We start from the raw sequence: 15247 nt of genomic DNA, 5'->3' as shown, positions 1-15247 counted from the left end.
TTTGGTGTATAGCTGATTCTCAATCAAACGTTTGAGCACTGCACGCACGTCCCGTACATGAGCTTCGAGGGTCTCTGAAAAAATCAAGATATCATCAATATAAACAATAACCCTCTGATTCAGCATGTCCCGGAAGACCTCATTAACGAAAGACTGGAACACAGAGGGACTATTGGACAGCCCGAAGGGCATTACCCGATACTCATAGTGGCCTGTGGTCGTAGAAAAGGCCGTCTTCCACTCGTCACCCCTCCGTATGCGAATGAGGTTGTAAGCATTCCTCAAATCCAATTTGGTGAAGTACCGGGCTGAGCGAAGCATCTCCAGGGCTGCAGGGACTAAAGGCAGAGGATATCGATATTTCACAGTTACCTCATTGAGACCACGGAAATCGATGCAGGGCCGAAGACTCCCGTCCTTTTTCTTGACGAAGAAAAACCCTGCGGACGCCGGAGATGTGGAAGAGGTGATAAATCCCTTAGCAAGCTGTTCCTCGATATACGATCTCATGGCCTCAGTCTCCGGTTGTGAAAGTGGATACACACGGCCGTGCGGGGGAACGGCTCCAGGTAGAAGTTCAATAGCGCAGTCGCTGGACCGATGCGGGGGTAAAAGAGAAGCCTCTCTCTCGCTGAAAGCCTGGGCAAGATCATGATATACAGCGGGAATTCCTTGCAGATTCACTCTCTCGGGGGAACTGTGGCTAGATTCAGGACCATGGAGAGCAGGGAGGCAGTGGGCGTGACAGAAAGGGGACCATTGAGTGATTCTCCTGTCGACCCAGGAAATAAGAGGGTTGTGTCTCTCCAGCCATGGCAATCCCAAAATCACAGGATGAAGGGGTGAGTTGATCGTGTACAACTGAATTCTCTCCGTGTGACGAGACCTGAAGTTGAGCGTCAGAGGCTGCGTGATGTATTGTACCTCCCCTGTCCCCAGGGGGCGTCCCTCCAGAGCGGCCACTGCCACATGAGACTCACAAGGAATGAGAAAGATCTTTTTAGACAAGGCAAACTCCAAATCGACAAAATTACCAGCGGCACCAGAGTCAATTAAAGCACTTGTTTCACAACTATTTTCATTAAAATACAATGAAACTTCGAGGGTGAGAGAGCGGGGAGAATTAATCAAAGGACTCACCGCAGAGGTATCACTGGATCTGGGTCTCACAGGACATGATGCTCTCTGATGACCGGCTTGGCCACAGTACAGGCATAATTTATTCCGCATCCTTCTCTCACGCTCCTTCGTGGTGAGATGTGTGAAGCCGACCTGCATAGGCTCGTACTCCATGCCGGAAGAAGGGTGAGCGAAAAGATTGGATGTGAGAGGCGTGCGTCGGGAGCGGATGAGATTGTCGAGACGAATGGCAAGCTCCATAAGTTCTCCGAGGGACATCCCATCGTCGTGACAAGCCAGTTCCCCTTGCAGATGCATTTGCAGCCCCCTTCGATACAGCAGTTTAAGCGGTGCCTCTGTCCACCCCGTCTGTGCTGCCAGGGTGCAGAAGGAGAGCGTGTAATCAGCCGTGGTGGAATTCCCTTTGACTTAATGTGAGGAGCTGTTCCCCTGGTTCCTTACCGCCAGCGGGATGTTCAAATACCTCTCTGAATTGAGACATAAACACATTAAAGGAGGGAAAGGTATGATGACCCCCAGACCAGAGAGCAGTCGCCCACTCCAACGCCCTCCCGGTGAGCAATGAGCAGATGAATGAAACGCGGGACGCGTCATTGGGATAAAGCTGGGGTTGCTGGCTGACGAATAATTCACACTGCAACAGAAATCCTCTACAGGCAGCTGGTGAACCATTAAACTTCTCAGGTAGGGATAATTTGGGATTGCTTGAAGCCGTACTCACGCTTGATGTGACGTGCACAGGTGCAGCGGGAGCTTGAGCTAAATTAGCGACTGCGCTCTGCAGAGTGAGAGTATGAACAGACCTCACAAGTTCTTCAGTGAGATTCGTTAACTTGGCCAGCTGTTGTTGGTGTGTGATTAACACCGATGCCTGGGAATTGACCTCGGAAGTAAGCCTCTGGAAGTCTGCTGGATCCTGTTGTGGAGAAGTGTTCTGTAATGACGAAGTAGAGGCAGTCGGATCCATCTGCAGAAATTTATTGAAGCAGGTAACAAAACAAGGATTCACTGATCATAAAACACCAAGGAAACACGAAGCAACATGCAGCGTGGCAAAATAACACTTCTCAAAGAAACAAAGAACTAGGCAGTCCAGATAAATGTGGATAATAATTAACAGGTGGATATGATGATGCTGATTGGAAAAACCAGACAGGGCTGGGAACTAATGATAGCAGGGGGGAAAGATGGGAATTGCAGTTCTAGAACTCAGGTGACAAGGAGCGAATGAGACCGGAGAGAGGTGAAGGCGCGCGCTCAGTGACAGGCGCGCGCTCCGTGACACAAAGTATAACTTAACTTAATTAGCCTTATTTCTACCTGTAGACCGAATGGATTAAACCACATGATTCATGAGGACTCATTTGTGCTAAGACAATATTTTTTATTTTATTTTAAATTTTTATTTCTTCCTGTTTTCCTGTTGACAATACAAGCCTATTCACACATCATCAATCATGACACACAAGCAGTAACTTTTACGGTAAATCATTCACAAAACAATTCTCAGAAAAACTGTCACACTGAATTCAAAGCAACAATTTATTTGAGTTTTACAAATGATTTACACAGAAATTATTTATTCTTGAGTTTCATGAATGAGGAGCAAAAGTTTAGCATTTTCTCACAACAAACAAAACAATGCATTCCTGTAGACTCCATTCACAAAGGGAAAATTCAACCAGTAACTTTTTATTTGGTAAAAAAAAAGAAGAAGAAAAAAAAAAGTGCAATCAGATAAAACATTTGGGTCATGAATCAAGGAATTTATCACATTATTACATTGTTTATTTACTATCATTACAAACTTACAAAAATAAAAAATAAAAATTTTGGTAGATTTTATTTTATTTATTTATTTTTTGCTTGTTTTTTCTCATTTTTCAATCTTGACAGACATGGTCACTTCAAACTCTTGTTCTGATTTTTCAAAAATTCTCATTTTGTCGTTCACGGAAAAAAAAAAAAATCATACGGGTCTGAAACAACATGAGGGTGAGTGAACTATTGCTTTAAGGTGACCAACCATAAAGCCACTGAACACATTCTTGGAATTACACATTCCTATAACATATAAATGTTATTAGCAAAGTGCTGTCCATACTAATGGCTTTCAATTTCTATATTCAAAGTGCAAGTGATAATCCATTTTTTTCCACTTCTCAATTTTAAGGATCATTTGCCGAGAGCAGAGAGCATACAGTATTCCTCACAGTGATGGCACAGCCGGCTGCTATGGTGAGAGGCTGGTAGAGGAGTCCTGCTGTGGGGATGTGACCCTATCAACCCCTTCTTACTGTCCGTCTGTGCTCTGAACATGTTTAGGGTAATATTTGACTCCCTCACAAAATCGATTCTGTGCAAACAGGACATTGTGAACAAAGATAAAACCGTAAACATCTACAAATATGTGTCTATCCAAGATGTAGATGAATTTGTTAGAGAAATTTAGCATTGCATTACTTGTTCATCAACGGTGAATGGGTGCCATCAGAATGAGAGTTCAAACAGCTGATAAAAAAAACCACAAAAGCTATGTTTCCATCCAACTTTGTGAATGTTAACTTATGCGCAAATTTGGAATATACTGCGTAAAGTATTCGCAAATAAAGCACCGTTTCTATCCAGTGAGTCAAAGAGAACAAAATCTTCACTTGCTGATAAACTGGAACTAAATATCACTAAGAAAAGTAGGAGAAGCCACTGAATATAACATTTTTCATTTATAATAAATTACTTGAGCCTCAGAGCGAGCAGACATAACACAATAAATGCAGTCATTGCTATCGGAGGTGGGTGCCTGTTGTTTGGGAATGAAGTTGTGCAAGACCGTTCTGGGAGGCAATTATACAGAAACACTTTTATGACAAAATTTGGCTCAGGCATTGCAGAATGACAAAAACAACATTGAGAAGCTGTGCAATGAGATCAGTCCACTGGTTATTCAAGTTATCCTTCTTTCTTCTGATGAACACAAAAGAAGATATTTTGGAAAAATGTTAGTATCCGATCAGTTTATGGGCACCACTGACTTCCATGGTAAGAAAAACAAATACTATGAAAGTCAATGATGCCCATCTAAAAAGTCTTGTGAAGAAAAATTATTTTGTGGCTGTAGGAAAAAAAAATAAAAAAAAATCATCATGAAGCTGTATTTAATTTAAAAACGCTGCTTCCATCTAAAATATAAGTACTCTATTCATAATATTGCTTTCTTCAGTTAAAATGTCATCTCATCTGAATCAGGAGAGAAATATGCACAGAGTTTCCAAGCAAAAACAATCAAAACCTTTCTATACAAATACACTGGTGGAAAACAAGGGATAGACTTTTTCACCGGAGGAAAATTATTATGGATTATGGACGCTATTTATTATGGATTTTAACGCTATTTGAACGCTCATTCTGACGGCACCCATTCACTGCAGAAAATCCATTGGTGAGCAACTGACATAATGTTACATTTCTCCAAATCTGTTTCAATGCAGAAACAGACTTATCTATATTTTGGATGGCCTGATCGAGGGTGAGCAAATTTGTAACAAATTTTCATTTATGGGTGAACTATTCCTTTGATAATCTAAACGAGTCAAATTCAAACACCAATATGTTTAGAACCTATTATTAAAAAAGGATTTCCAAAATCTCTAGAAGGCATGAATTAACATATAACATCAGAAAATATGGCCACTAAGGGGTCAAAAGTAAAATAGAAATAGAAAGACAATAAAATTGCTTTGTAAACTGATCACCTTAAAGAAAGCATGATTCAATGCCATTCACACCACTGTGGTCCTGTCTGATGCATGTGTGTGTTTGAGAGTGTGTTGCTGGTAAATGGAAACAGAGAGTGTATCAGAAGTGTCAGTCAGAGGTACTGAAGGCCGAGAGCGAGCTCTGACTAATGTTAAGATGCGCTCTGGGATTCAGAGGAGGTTGGTGAGAGAGTCTCTAATCCCAGACTGGCTCATTAGTCATCTCTCTTCTTGATTAATGCATGTGTTTGTTTGTGTTGTGTGAGCCCTTCCCCTCTGCTTTCTGAAGCTGCTTAATGAATAATCATTTTATATGCAAGTGCCATAAAGCCTTGATCTTCTCAATGAGGAGCAGGAAAATTGGGATGTTAGCTAATTATATGATATGAAAAAGAGAAAGGGAGAGAAAAATATAACACAGATTAAACAACAAAACAACAACATATACAGTACAGCCGGGTCTGAAATTATAAGACCTCATTGAAAATTCTGTATTCTTGAAACCAGAGAACATTTAATTTTTACATAAAAAAGGAGGGATATTTTAGATTCTGAACTACTTCAAGATCAATAGTGAAATACACACAGATGGTCAGACATTCTTGGTTGTGCTTTGGATCATTTTCAATCTGAAGAACATGATCATGCTCAAAAAAATAATTATCTACCGATAATCAAATGTGTAAAAATGAAAATTATATTATTAAACTACAAAACAATGTAAAAATAGAACAATTTGACTAGAGGTTTCAGACTTTTGGATCTGACCGTACACACAATGCTGTTAAAAAGTTTGGGGTATATACGATTTTATTTTTAATGATTCTATTATGAACATTTTAATTTGTAATCAGTAAAAAACTGTAATTTTGTGAAATATTACAATTTAAAATTTGACTCCAGTCTTAAGCATCACATAGTCCTTCAGAAATCAATCTCAAGAAACATGTCTTATTATCATTGTTGAAAACTGCTGTCCTGCTTAATATTTTTATGGAAACCATTATACTGGTCATCTAAAAAAAAAAATATTTAGACATTATTAAATGTTTTTACTGTTACTTTTAATCAATTTAAAGCATCCTTGCTGAACAAAACTATTATTTATTTTGAAAAAAAAAAAAAAAAAAAAAAATACTACTAAACCACAAACCTTTGACTGGTAGTGTAAATGTGACACACACACACACACACACACACACACACACACACACACACACACACAGTCTTTTTACTTGACACTGAAAGGGACAGATTTGTTGTTGCAGGTGACCTCGGCTATAAAGTCCATGTCAGTCTGTACGTGGACTTCCTACAAAAACAAGACAAATGCACAGAAACATTTGTTGAAACTGCAAGAAAAATGGGGGAAAAATAAACATATTTGCCAAACAATGTGCAAAAAGGTAAAAAAAAATAATAATAATTAAATAGCACAGATGAGATGCAAGAATGCATACTTTCTGTACACCCCTAAAAACACTTACAAAGAACATAATGAAAGAAAATACATTTAATGGTAAAATAAACAGGCAATAAATGCAAATGCTAGCTAATGACGAGTAAAACAATTCTCCTTTATGTCTCCCTATGAAAAAGAGCCACATAATAGGACGATATTTTACTTACCAACCGGTTGCAAAGGCTCAAGGGAGGAATTTCCTCTAACAGAAATGGCTGCTGATTTGAGCATTAAAAGACCATTAGAGCGGATGTGCCAGAACTGATGAATTTCTCTCAAGAAAAACACCAAATTTATCTCAGGCCAGGATTTGAGAATGATTATTAGTCATGTAGCGTTTTTACTAGCGTACGCGTGTGTGTGTGTGTGTGTGTGTGTCTCATTACTCTTGACAGTAATTACAAATATGTACCACGTATGTGTGTAAATGTGGTTTGTAACAGGATAATGACATGCACTGGGAATATCAAAGTGTGTGTGTGTCCAATGAAATGCAATAATTAATTGTATGTGGCATGTCAGGCATCACTTGGATGGCAATGTTTTTACTGAAGACATCATTAAGCGGAAGTTGTGCAAAGCTTAGCTGATTTTTGTGCACACCAACATGGTCATTAAAGAGAACAACTGTAACAAACTGTGAAAACACTGCTTTAATCAACCGAAATGTGACTAGTGACCACAGTAGTAATGTATAGTATGCAGTTTTTTGGGCTGGGGAGCTGGGGGTGAAATCCATGAGGAGGGCCGGTCACTCAAACATATCGTGCAGCAGAAATGCATCATGCTGCCCTTCAGCTCTGACAGAAAGTGTGGCAGAGTTCAGCATGAGCAGAAAGACCTAATGTACTTCCCAGTAACCTCTGACCCCATTAGCACCTGTCATTAAAATCCCAGGCTTTCAAAGCGGACCTTTAGAAAGCCAAAAATGTGATTTAAGGAACGAGGTCAGGAGCTTTGAGAAGAAAGGATCAGGATGTTTAATATACCACATGGCTGGCCAAATAATGCTCTATTCTTTGGTACATAGCCAGAAATCTCAATAAATATGTATGAAAGTCATAACCTAAAAGAGTATTTTGTTCCATTTTTTAAATAAAAGTGTTTCGTCATTACTTCACACTCTTGTATCGCTATTTTTTTATGGGTGCATTCATAACATAATATAATTTTCGAAGATAAATAATTTCCAAAAGTAGAAGCTGTTTTTTTTTTTATCAATTTAAAGTTGCTGGGGTATATTTGTAGCAATAGCCGAAAAAAAAATTAAAAAAATAAACCTTGTATGGGTCAAAATGATAGATTTTTCTTTTAAGCCAAAAGTAAAGATATTAAGTAAAGATAACAATATATATATATATATATATATATATATATATATATATATATATATATATATATACAGTATAGACCAAAAGTTTGGACACACCTTCTCATTCAAAGAGTTTTCTTTATTTTCATGACTATGAAAATTGTAGTCACACTGAAGGCATCAAGGGCTATTTGACCAAGAAGGAGAGTGATGGGGTGCTGCGCCAGATGACCTGGCCTCCACAGTCACCGGACCTGAACCCAATCGAGATGGTTTAGGGGTGATCTGGACCGCAGACTGAAGGCAAAACGGCCAACAAGTGCCAAGCATCTCTCCGGGAAATCCTTCAAGACTGTTGGAAGACCATTTCAGGTGACTACCTCTTGAAGCTCATCAAGAGAATGCCAAGAGTGTGCAAAGCAGTAATCAAAGCAAAAGGTGGCTAATTTGAAGAACCTAGAATATGACATATTTTCAGTTGTTTCACACTTTTTTGTTATGTATATAATTACATATATAATTCCACATGTGTTAATTCATAGTTTTGATGCCTTCAGTGTGAATCTACAATTTTCATAGTCATGAAAATAAAGAAAACTCTTTGAATGAGAAGATGTGTTCAAACTTTTGGTCTATACTGTATATATATATATATATATATATATATATATATATATATATATATATAAAATCATGGCATGTTTCAAAATAAGTACCTTTGAAAAGAGAGGTTAAGGCACTAAATAAAAATTGCATGGTAAAAGCATCTTCAAGTGTCGACCCAGAAAAGACTAGAAGTGTTAACTCTTCATCCCATCATCCTCCTGAAAGCTGACATTACCAGCATGTGCAGTTTTTCTAGAACGCCGAATAGAATTCAACGAATAGATGAGGCACCGCAAACAATTAACTGAACAATGGCAACTGATGGCTTGTTCCCTTGTTAATACACACACAGAACATCTTTTTAATGGACACACACAAGCTACATAAACGCCCCCCACCCCCCACCAAAAAGCCTTTAAACAAGAGTGTGCCTGTGATTCATTCTCTTCTCATTTTTAATGATTAGTTTGTTCCATCTGAGTCATGGTTTGATGCTTTTGCTAATTAAAGAACAAAAGCATTAATCTAGTGGTTGACTGATGATCTGATGAGCATATCACAGATTTTATTTTCTCGTAGTGCCTGATCTGCTTGCGCTGACCCTCATCTAATGAATGACACAGATGGAGCTGGCAGTAATGGAACAGTGCCGAACAAAGAGAAGGCGACAGCCTTGACAGAGCCAAGAGGGAAAGCAAACACACTGGAGGGTATGATGGGATACGCACCATATGCAGAAAGGGCTATATATAACATTCTGTATATAATTCAATTTTATTTTCTCTCCCCTTTTTTATTATTTTAATTTTTAGCTGAAAAGACGTAAAGGACGCAGTCAGCCCAGTGGTGTTTCTGGAGAGATATTCCTTCAGAAATGGAGAAGACAGAAAGCTGCGGAGGCAGACATTTGCAGCAGTAAGTCTGTGATAGTTCGTCTCTTTCTCTTTGTTATAATTTGTACAGCATTTGTTGTTTCTTAAACTGTTGCACTGTCCAAATACCCACACTTGCCATCCTTGCACTTGACCACTTGATTACTTATTTGACGTATTTCCTGTATTTGGCCTAGTGTTCTAGTGAGCATGATGACCACAAGTGTGTGTCGAACTTTTCATGACCTGATGACTGTGTTTTCCCAATCCTGGTCCTGGAGAACCCCAGCACTGCACGGTTTTGGTGTCTCTCTTATCTGACAAACACACTTTTGAGGTCTTGGAGTCTTCACTGATGAGCTGATGAGTTGAATCAGGTCTGTTTGAACAGGGAGACATCTCAAATGTGCAGTGTTGGGGTTCTCCAGGACCAGGATTGGGAGCCACTGCCTTATGGGACACACTTATGTGTTTGCAGAGATTTTTTAATATCTAATTATCAATATTTCACATACTTTACATTGGACAGCTTTCCGTGACCTCTTGTGAGATCTCGGCAAAAAGTCTGACGATTTATTCCAAAACATGATGTGTGATGGGATACACTTAGCGTTGTATAGTGCTCCCGAGCAGTATTGGAGAGGTTTAGTGTGTGTTAAGGACGCTGTGATCTGTGAGCAAAATATTTAGATATAAACTGATATGAATGAACTGAAAGATGAAAAAAAACATTTTTTATTATTTATTTATTTTTTAATTTGTTTATTTTTTTTTGGATTTACATTAAAAGGTATTAAAAGCATGGTACAGTATATATGAATACTGTGATATCTGTCATATAAAAGCACATAAAAACACTAACATTACAGTAATACAAAAATAGCTGATTTGGTGATTATTGTATTGTTGTATTGATTATTAATATACCATAGTAAAACTACAGTTACTGTGGTAAAAACATGGTAAATGTCCCATTTACTGTGTTTTAACTTCACATTTCATTTATTACTATTGTAAGTATCGTGATTACCATGATTTTACTACAAATATAACTTACATCATTGAACCTGAAATTTATATAAAACGGATCGAAGATATATGGCACGTCACGTGACAGATAGAGTTTAATCACACTAGTTAGCAGCTGTGTTCATTTATTTAAACGCAATGAAACTCAAAGACAGCCACGAGAGACCATAATACAGCGATTAAACATATGGAGCTAATCTGATTAATAAAGAAGACAGAATACATTTTATAAAAGGCATTAACGCCCCGAGCGTGACGTCTCTGAATCATGTGTGTAATCAGTCCAATGTATGGGCGAGACGTCATAGGCGGGTGACGTCAGAGACCAGGAAGCATAAAAGCAGGAGAGGTGCAGCCAGCACCAGCCTCAATGGATGAAGCAAGTGCCGGCCAGAGACGCCGGAAGTGTGGCACTGCGACGCAGCATCTCGTTCCTTCGAGGAAACAGGGTTACATACGTAACCTTAGACGTTCCACTTCAGGAACTCGAGCTGCATCGAGAATGATTGGGGAACGAGAATGCCCACGCTGCCAGACTTTACACATCTCTGCCAGTGTGGTAAACTGCACAGCTAGGACGAGAGAACAGAGGGGCCTGGAGCGGCTGGTAAATCTAGACCGTAAAATCTGACAAAGGTCAAAGGCGTGGACCACCCCGCAGCCTCGCAGATGTCACGCATAGAGACACCTGCTAGGAAGGCCTTGGAGGCCGCCACACTTCTAGTGGAGTGAGCCTTGACCCCCAGGGGAGAGGGGAGGTCAGAGGACTCATATGCAAGAGAAACTGAAAAGTGACGTGACATTCAGCCAAGTATGGTGACCCATACTCAGAATTTGTGCTCTGCATTTAACCCATCCGTAATGCACACACACAGAGCAGTGAACACACACACACACTGTGAGCACACACCCGAAGCAGTGGGCAGCCATTTATGCTGCGGCGCCCGGGGAGCAGTTGGGGGTTCGATGCCTTGCTCAAGGGCACCTAAGTCGTGGTATTGAAGGTGGAGAGAGAACTGTACATGCACTCCCCCCACCCACAATTCCTGCCGGCCCGGGACTCGAACTCACAACCTTTCGATTGGGAGTCCGACTCTCTAACCATTAGGCCACGACTTCCCCAATAGCATCTACTATCCACCGGTTGAGGGTCTGTTTAGTAGCAGGAAGACCTCTCTTAGGGGGACCATAACAGACAAACAACTGGTCCGCCCTTCTCCACAGGGCAGCTCTGTGGACGTATGTGTCCAATGCTCACACTGGACACATACAATTAAGCTTCTTCTGGTCTGGCTCCCTGAAGGAAGGAGGACTGAAGGCCTGGAGTATGACAGGCCGTGGTGTAGAGGAGGGAACCTTAGGGACATACCCCGCACGAGGGTGAAGGAAAGCTTTAGCCAGACCGGGCGCAAAGTCTATATAAGAAGGGGCCACAGAGAGGGCCTGCAGGTCCCCAACTCTCTTGAGAGTTGCCAACAGGAACACAGTCTTAATAGAGAGTAGGCGATCTGAGATCTCCTCAATAGGCTCGAACGGCGGCCTACAGAGAGCTTCTAACACCACAGCCAGGTCCCACGTGGGGACACGAGAACGTACTGGAGGCCTCAGCCTCAGCGCACTGCAGAGGAAACATGTAACGAGGGGGTGTCTGCCCACTGACTGGCCACCGAGAGGGGCGTGGTAGGCCGCAATGGCCGCCACATAGACCTTCAGGGTGGAGTGGGTCAACCCTGCGGAGAAACGGGCCTGCAGGAACTCCAGCACTGTACCAATCGGTCAGATAACTGGGTCGAGCTGGCTTGCCCTGCACCAAGAAGTGAAAAGTTTCCACCTCAAGGCATACAGTTTCCTTGTAGAGGGAGCTCTGGATTGGAGGATGGTCTCAACAACCTCGGTTGAGGGACCGGAAGCTATGAGTTGTGCCCCCTCAGGCGCCACACCCATAACATCCACAGCTCCGGGCAGGGGTGGACTATGGTGCCCTCCGCCTGTGAGAGGAGATCCCTCCTGACGGGAATCTCCCAGGGAGAGCCGTCTAGGAGGGAAATCAGGTCCGAGAACCATACTCGACCTGGCCAGAACGGGGCTACTAACAGCTGCCGGACTCCGTCCCGGCGCACTCTCTCCAGAACTCCCGGGAGCAGAGCAATCGGGGACAGGCGTACAGATGAAGCCTCGGCCACGTCTGTACCATGGCGTCCAGCCCCAGTGGAGCTGGATGAGTCAGAGAGAACCAGAGGGGACAGTTCGATGTCACTCGAGTCGCAAACAGGTCCACCTGAGCCTGGCCAAAAACTCTCCAAATCTGCTTCACCACCTCGGTGTGAAGCCGCCATTCCCCGGGCCTCGGCCCCTGCCTGACAGGATGTCTGCTCCCATATTCATATGCCCAGGAATGTGAACCTCTCTGAGCGAGTGGAATTCGTCCTGGGCCCACACAAGGATCTGGTACGCTAGTTTGCTTAGACGGCGTGAGTGCAGACCTCCTTGGTGGTTGATGTAAGAGACCACCGCTGTGTTGTCGGTGCACACCAACACATGGTGACCTCTGGGAGAAAAAAACGAAGTGCACGCAGCACGGCCAGCATCTCCAGGCAGTTGATGTGCTATGTCAGATGGTGACCACTCGACAGACCGCGTGCAGGGTGGCCACTCATGACCGCACCCCAGCCGGTGAGGGACGCGTCCGTCGCTAGCATCACATGGCGACAAGGAGCTCCCAGCACCGGGCCCTGAGACAAGAACCAAGGCTTCCTCCACATATCCAAGGCATGTAGGCAGCGCCGCGTGACCTTGATCATGCGAAGTGGGTTTCCCCTTGGGGAGAACCCCTTGGTCTTGAGCCACCACTGTAGGGGTCTCATGTACAGCAGGCCAATAGGTATCACGTTGGACGCAGCTGCCATCAGACCCAGCAGTTTTTGAAACTGCTTGACAGTGAGTGACTGGCCTTCTCTCACTCTCGCAACTGCGGCGAGGTTCAACTCGATCCGAGCAGGTGACATGCGTGCCTGCATCGTGGTCGAATCCCACACCACGCCCAGATAAGTGGTTCTCTATACTGGAGAAAGCACACTTTTCTTGGCGTTCAGTCTTAACCCCAGCTCTCTCATGGGGGCGAGAACGACATTACGATGCCGAACCGCCATCTGCTCTGATTGAGCTAAAATCAGCCAATCGTCGATATAGTTCAGTATGCGGATGCCCTGGAGTCGTAGCGGAGCCAGGGCTGCATCCACACACTTCGTGAAAGTGCGGGGTGAGAGTGCAAGGCCAAAGGGAAGTACTCGATATTGGTACGCTTCGCCCCCGAAAGCAAACCTCAGAAACTTCCTGTGTAGAGGAAGGATGGAGATATGGAAATATGCATCTTTTAGATCTATCGTGACAAACCAGTCCTCGGATCTGATCTGAGACACAACCTGTTTGAGTGTGAGCATCCTGAACTTCAGTCGCTTGACAGAGCGGTTCACTAGACGCAGATCTAAAATGGGACGCAACTTCCCATCCTGCTTTGGAACAATGAAGTACCGGCTGTAGAACCCTGACTCCCTGTCGTGAGGAGGAACCACCTCGATGGGTTCCTTCCTCAGAAGAGCGTGCACTTCCTGTTCCATAACCAGAGCCTGCTCGGGACCCACCAGCGTGGGTGAAACCCCGTTGAATCGAGGCGGAGGAAAACCAAACTGAATTGTATAGCCTCTTTCTACAGTGTGCAGGACCCATTGAGACACATTTGGCAGTAGTTTCCACGCTGCTAAATAATCTACTAAGGGAGTCAGTCTCTCGAGACTGACCTCTGGTGTAATCAGAACAGCTAGCTCGGTGCCCTCTAACAGCGGACCAGCAGGAGACAACCGAGCTAACCGTTCTAGAGACCTCCGCAGAGGCGGCGAGCCACTCAGCACCGCTACGTTTCCGGGTGGTAACTGGCAATGGTGCTCGCGGGAGACCGCTGCACCCTGTAACTCCGGCAGGGTTGGCAGAACGATCTCCTGAGGGCACTGAGGCGAGACAGACACTGTGTAATGTGGTGTAACCCGCTGCATCACAGAGGGGACTGCCCTTATAAGCCCCGGGCCAGTGGCGTCAGGGCTTATTGGCCGAAGACCTCTTAGCCTTAAGTACGGTCTGCAGATCTGGCTTAGACTTAGAAGCCCCCGACCCAGACTCTGCTTTTTGCCTCCCTGTATGAGGAGCTGGTACTCAGTGGAGGCTGCCCCCACCCAGGAGCCTCCGGATTTAGAGAGCGACGTGGGAGGAACCGCTGGAACGCCGCCTGCTTGCGAGCCTCCTGGTACCTGTCGACGACAAAATTAACAGCGTCGCCGAACAGGCCCGAAGACACAAGCGGGGCATCCATGAGACAAACCCTGTCCTTTTCTTTCATGTCAGACAGGGTGAGCCACAAATGTCTCACTGCTGCTACCATTGCTGCCATGGACCGCCCAATAGCACGAGCGGTCTCTTTGGTAGCACGGAGAGACAAATCAGCGGTCCTCCTGAGCTCTGTGATATCCTCAGATCTCACGTGCTCTTGCTCATCTAAATCTTTCAGCAGATTGGCTTGGTACGCCTGTAACACCCCCATGGTGTGCACACACGCACCAGCCTGACCCGCTGCCGAGTACCCCTTGCCCACCAGCGCTGATGTTGTATGCAGCGGCTTGGAGGGCAGCACCGGAGCCTTTAATGACGATGCCGCACCGGGAGACAGATAGCTCGCGAGCGTCTGTTCAACCCGGGGCATCGCCAAAAAGTTTCCCATTGAAAGCAATGAAGGTCGTAGTGCGTCGATATTTCGACGCCGAGAGGCACATTTGGCGTCATAAAAGTGACTCTTGGGGCGCTTGACCATGCTTCGGTTTTTGACAGTTTGTAGTTTTGGACTTTAAATGTATGAGAAGCAATCTCTCAGGGTCCATTAAAAATATCTCCATTCAAACAATGACAACAAAGAAATATTTAAAGAGGACAGTGAATTTAAACCTTAATCAGTTGAACAAAGAAGAGTCAAAGATTCAAATTTACAAGATTTGTCTGGTTATTTATCTATTCCCATCCACACAAC

General features: G+C 43.6%; 1 pseudogene; it reads right to left on the bottom strand.

The window, feature by feature from the left end:
- The window catches only part of LOC132152577 (partitioning defective 3 homolog B-like), a 340755-nt pseudogene that overhangs the window by 268968 nt on the left and 56540 nt on the right, over positions 1-15247 (bottom strand).

The sequence above is a fragment of the Carassius carassius genome, chromosome 11 (assembly GCF_963082965.1).
Source record: "Carassius carassius chromosome 11, fCarCar2.1, whole genome shotgun sequence".
Lineage (NCBI taxonomy): Eukaryota > Metazoa > Chordata > Actinopteri > Cypriniformes > Cyprinidae > Carassius > Carassius carassius.
This window is presented reverse-complemented; position numbering and strand designations above follow the sequence as displayed.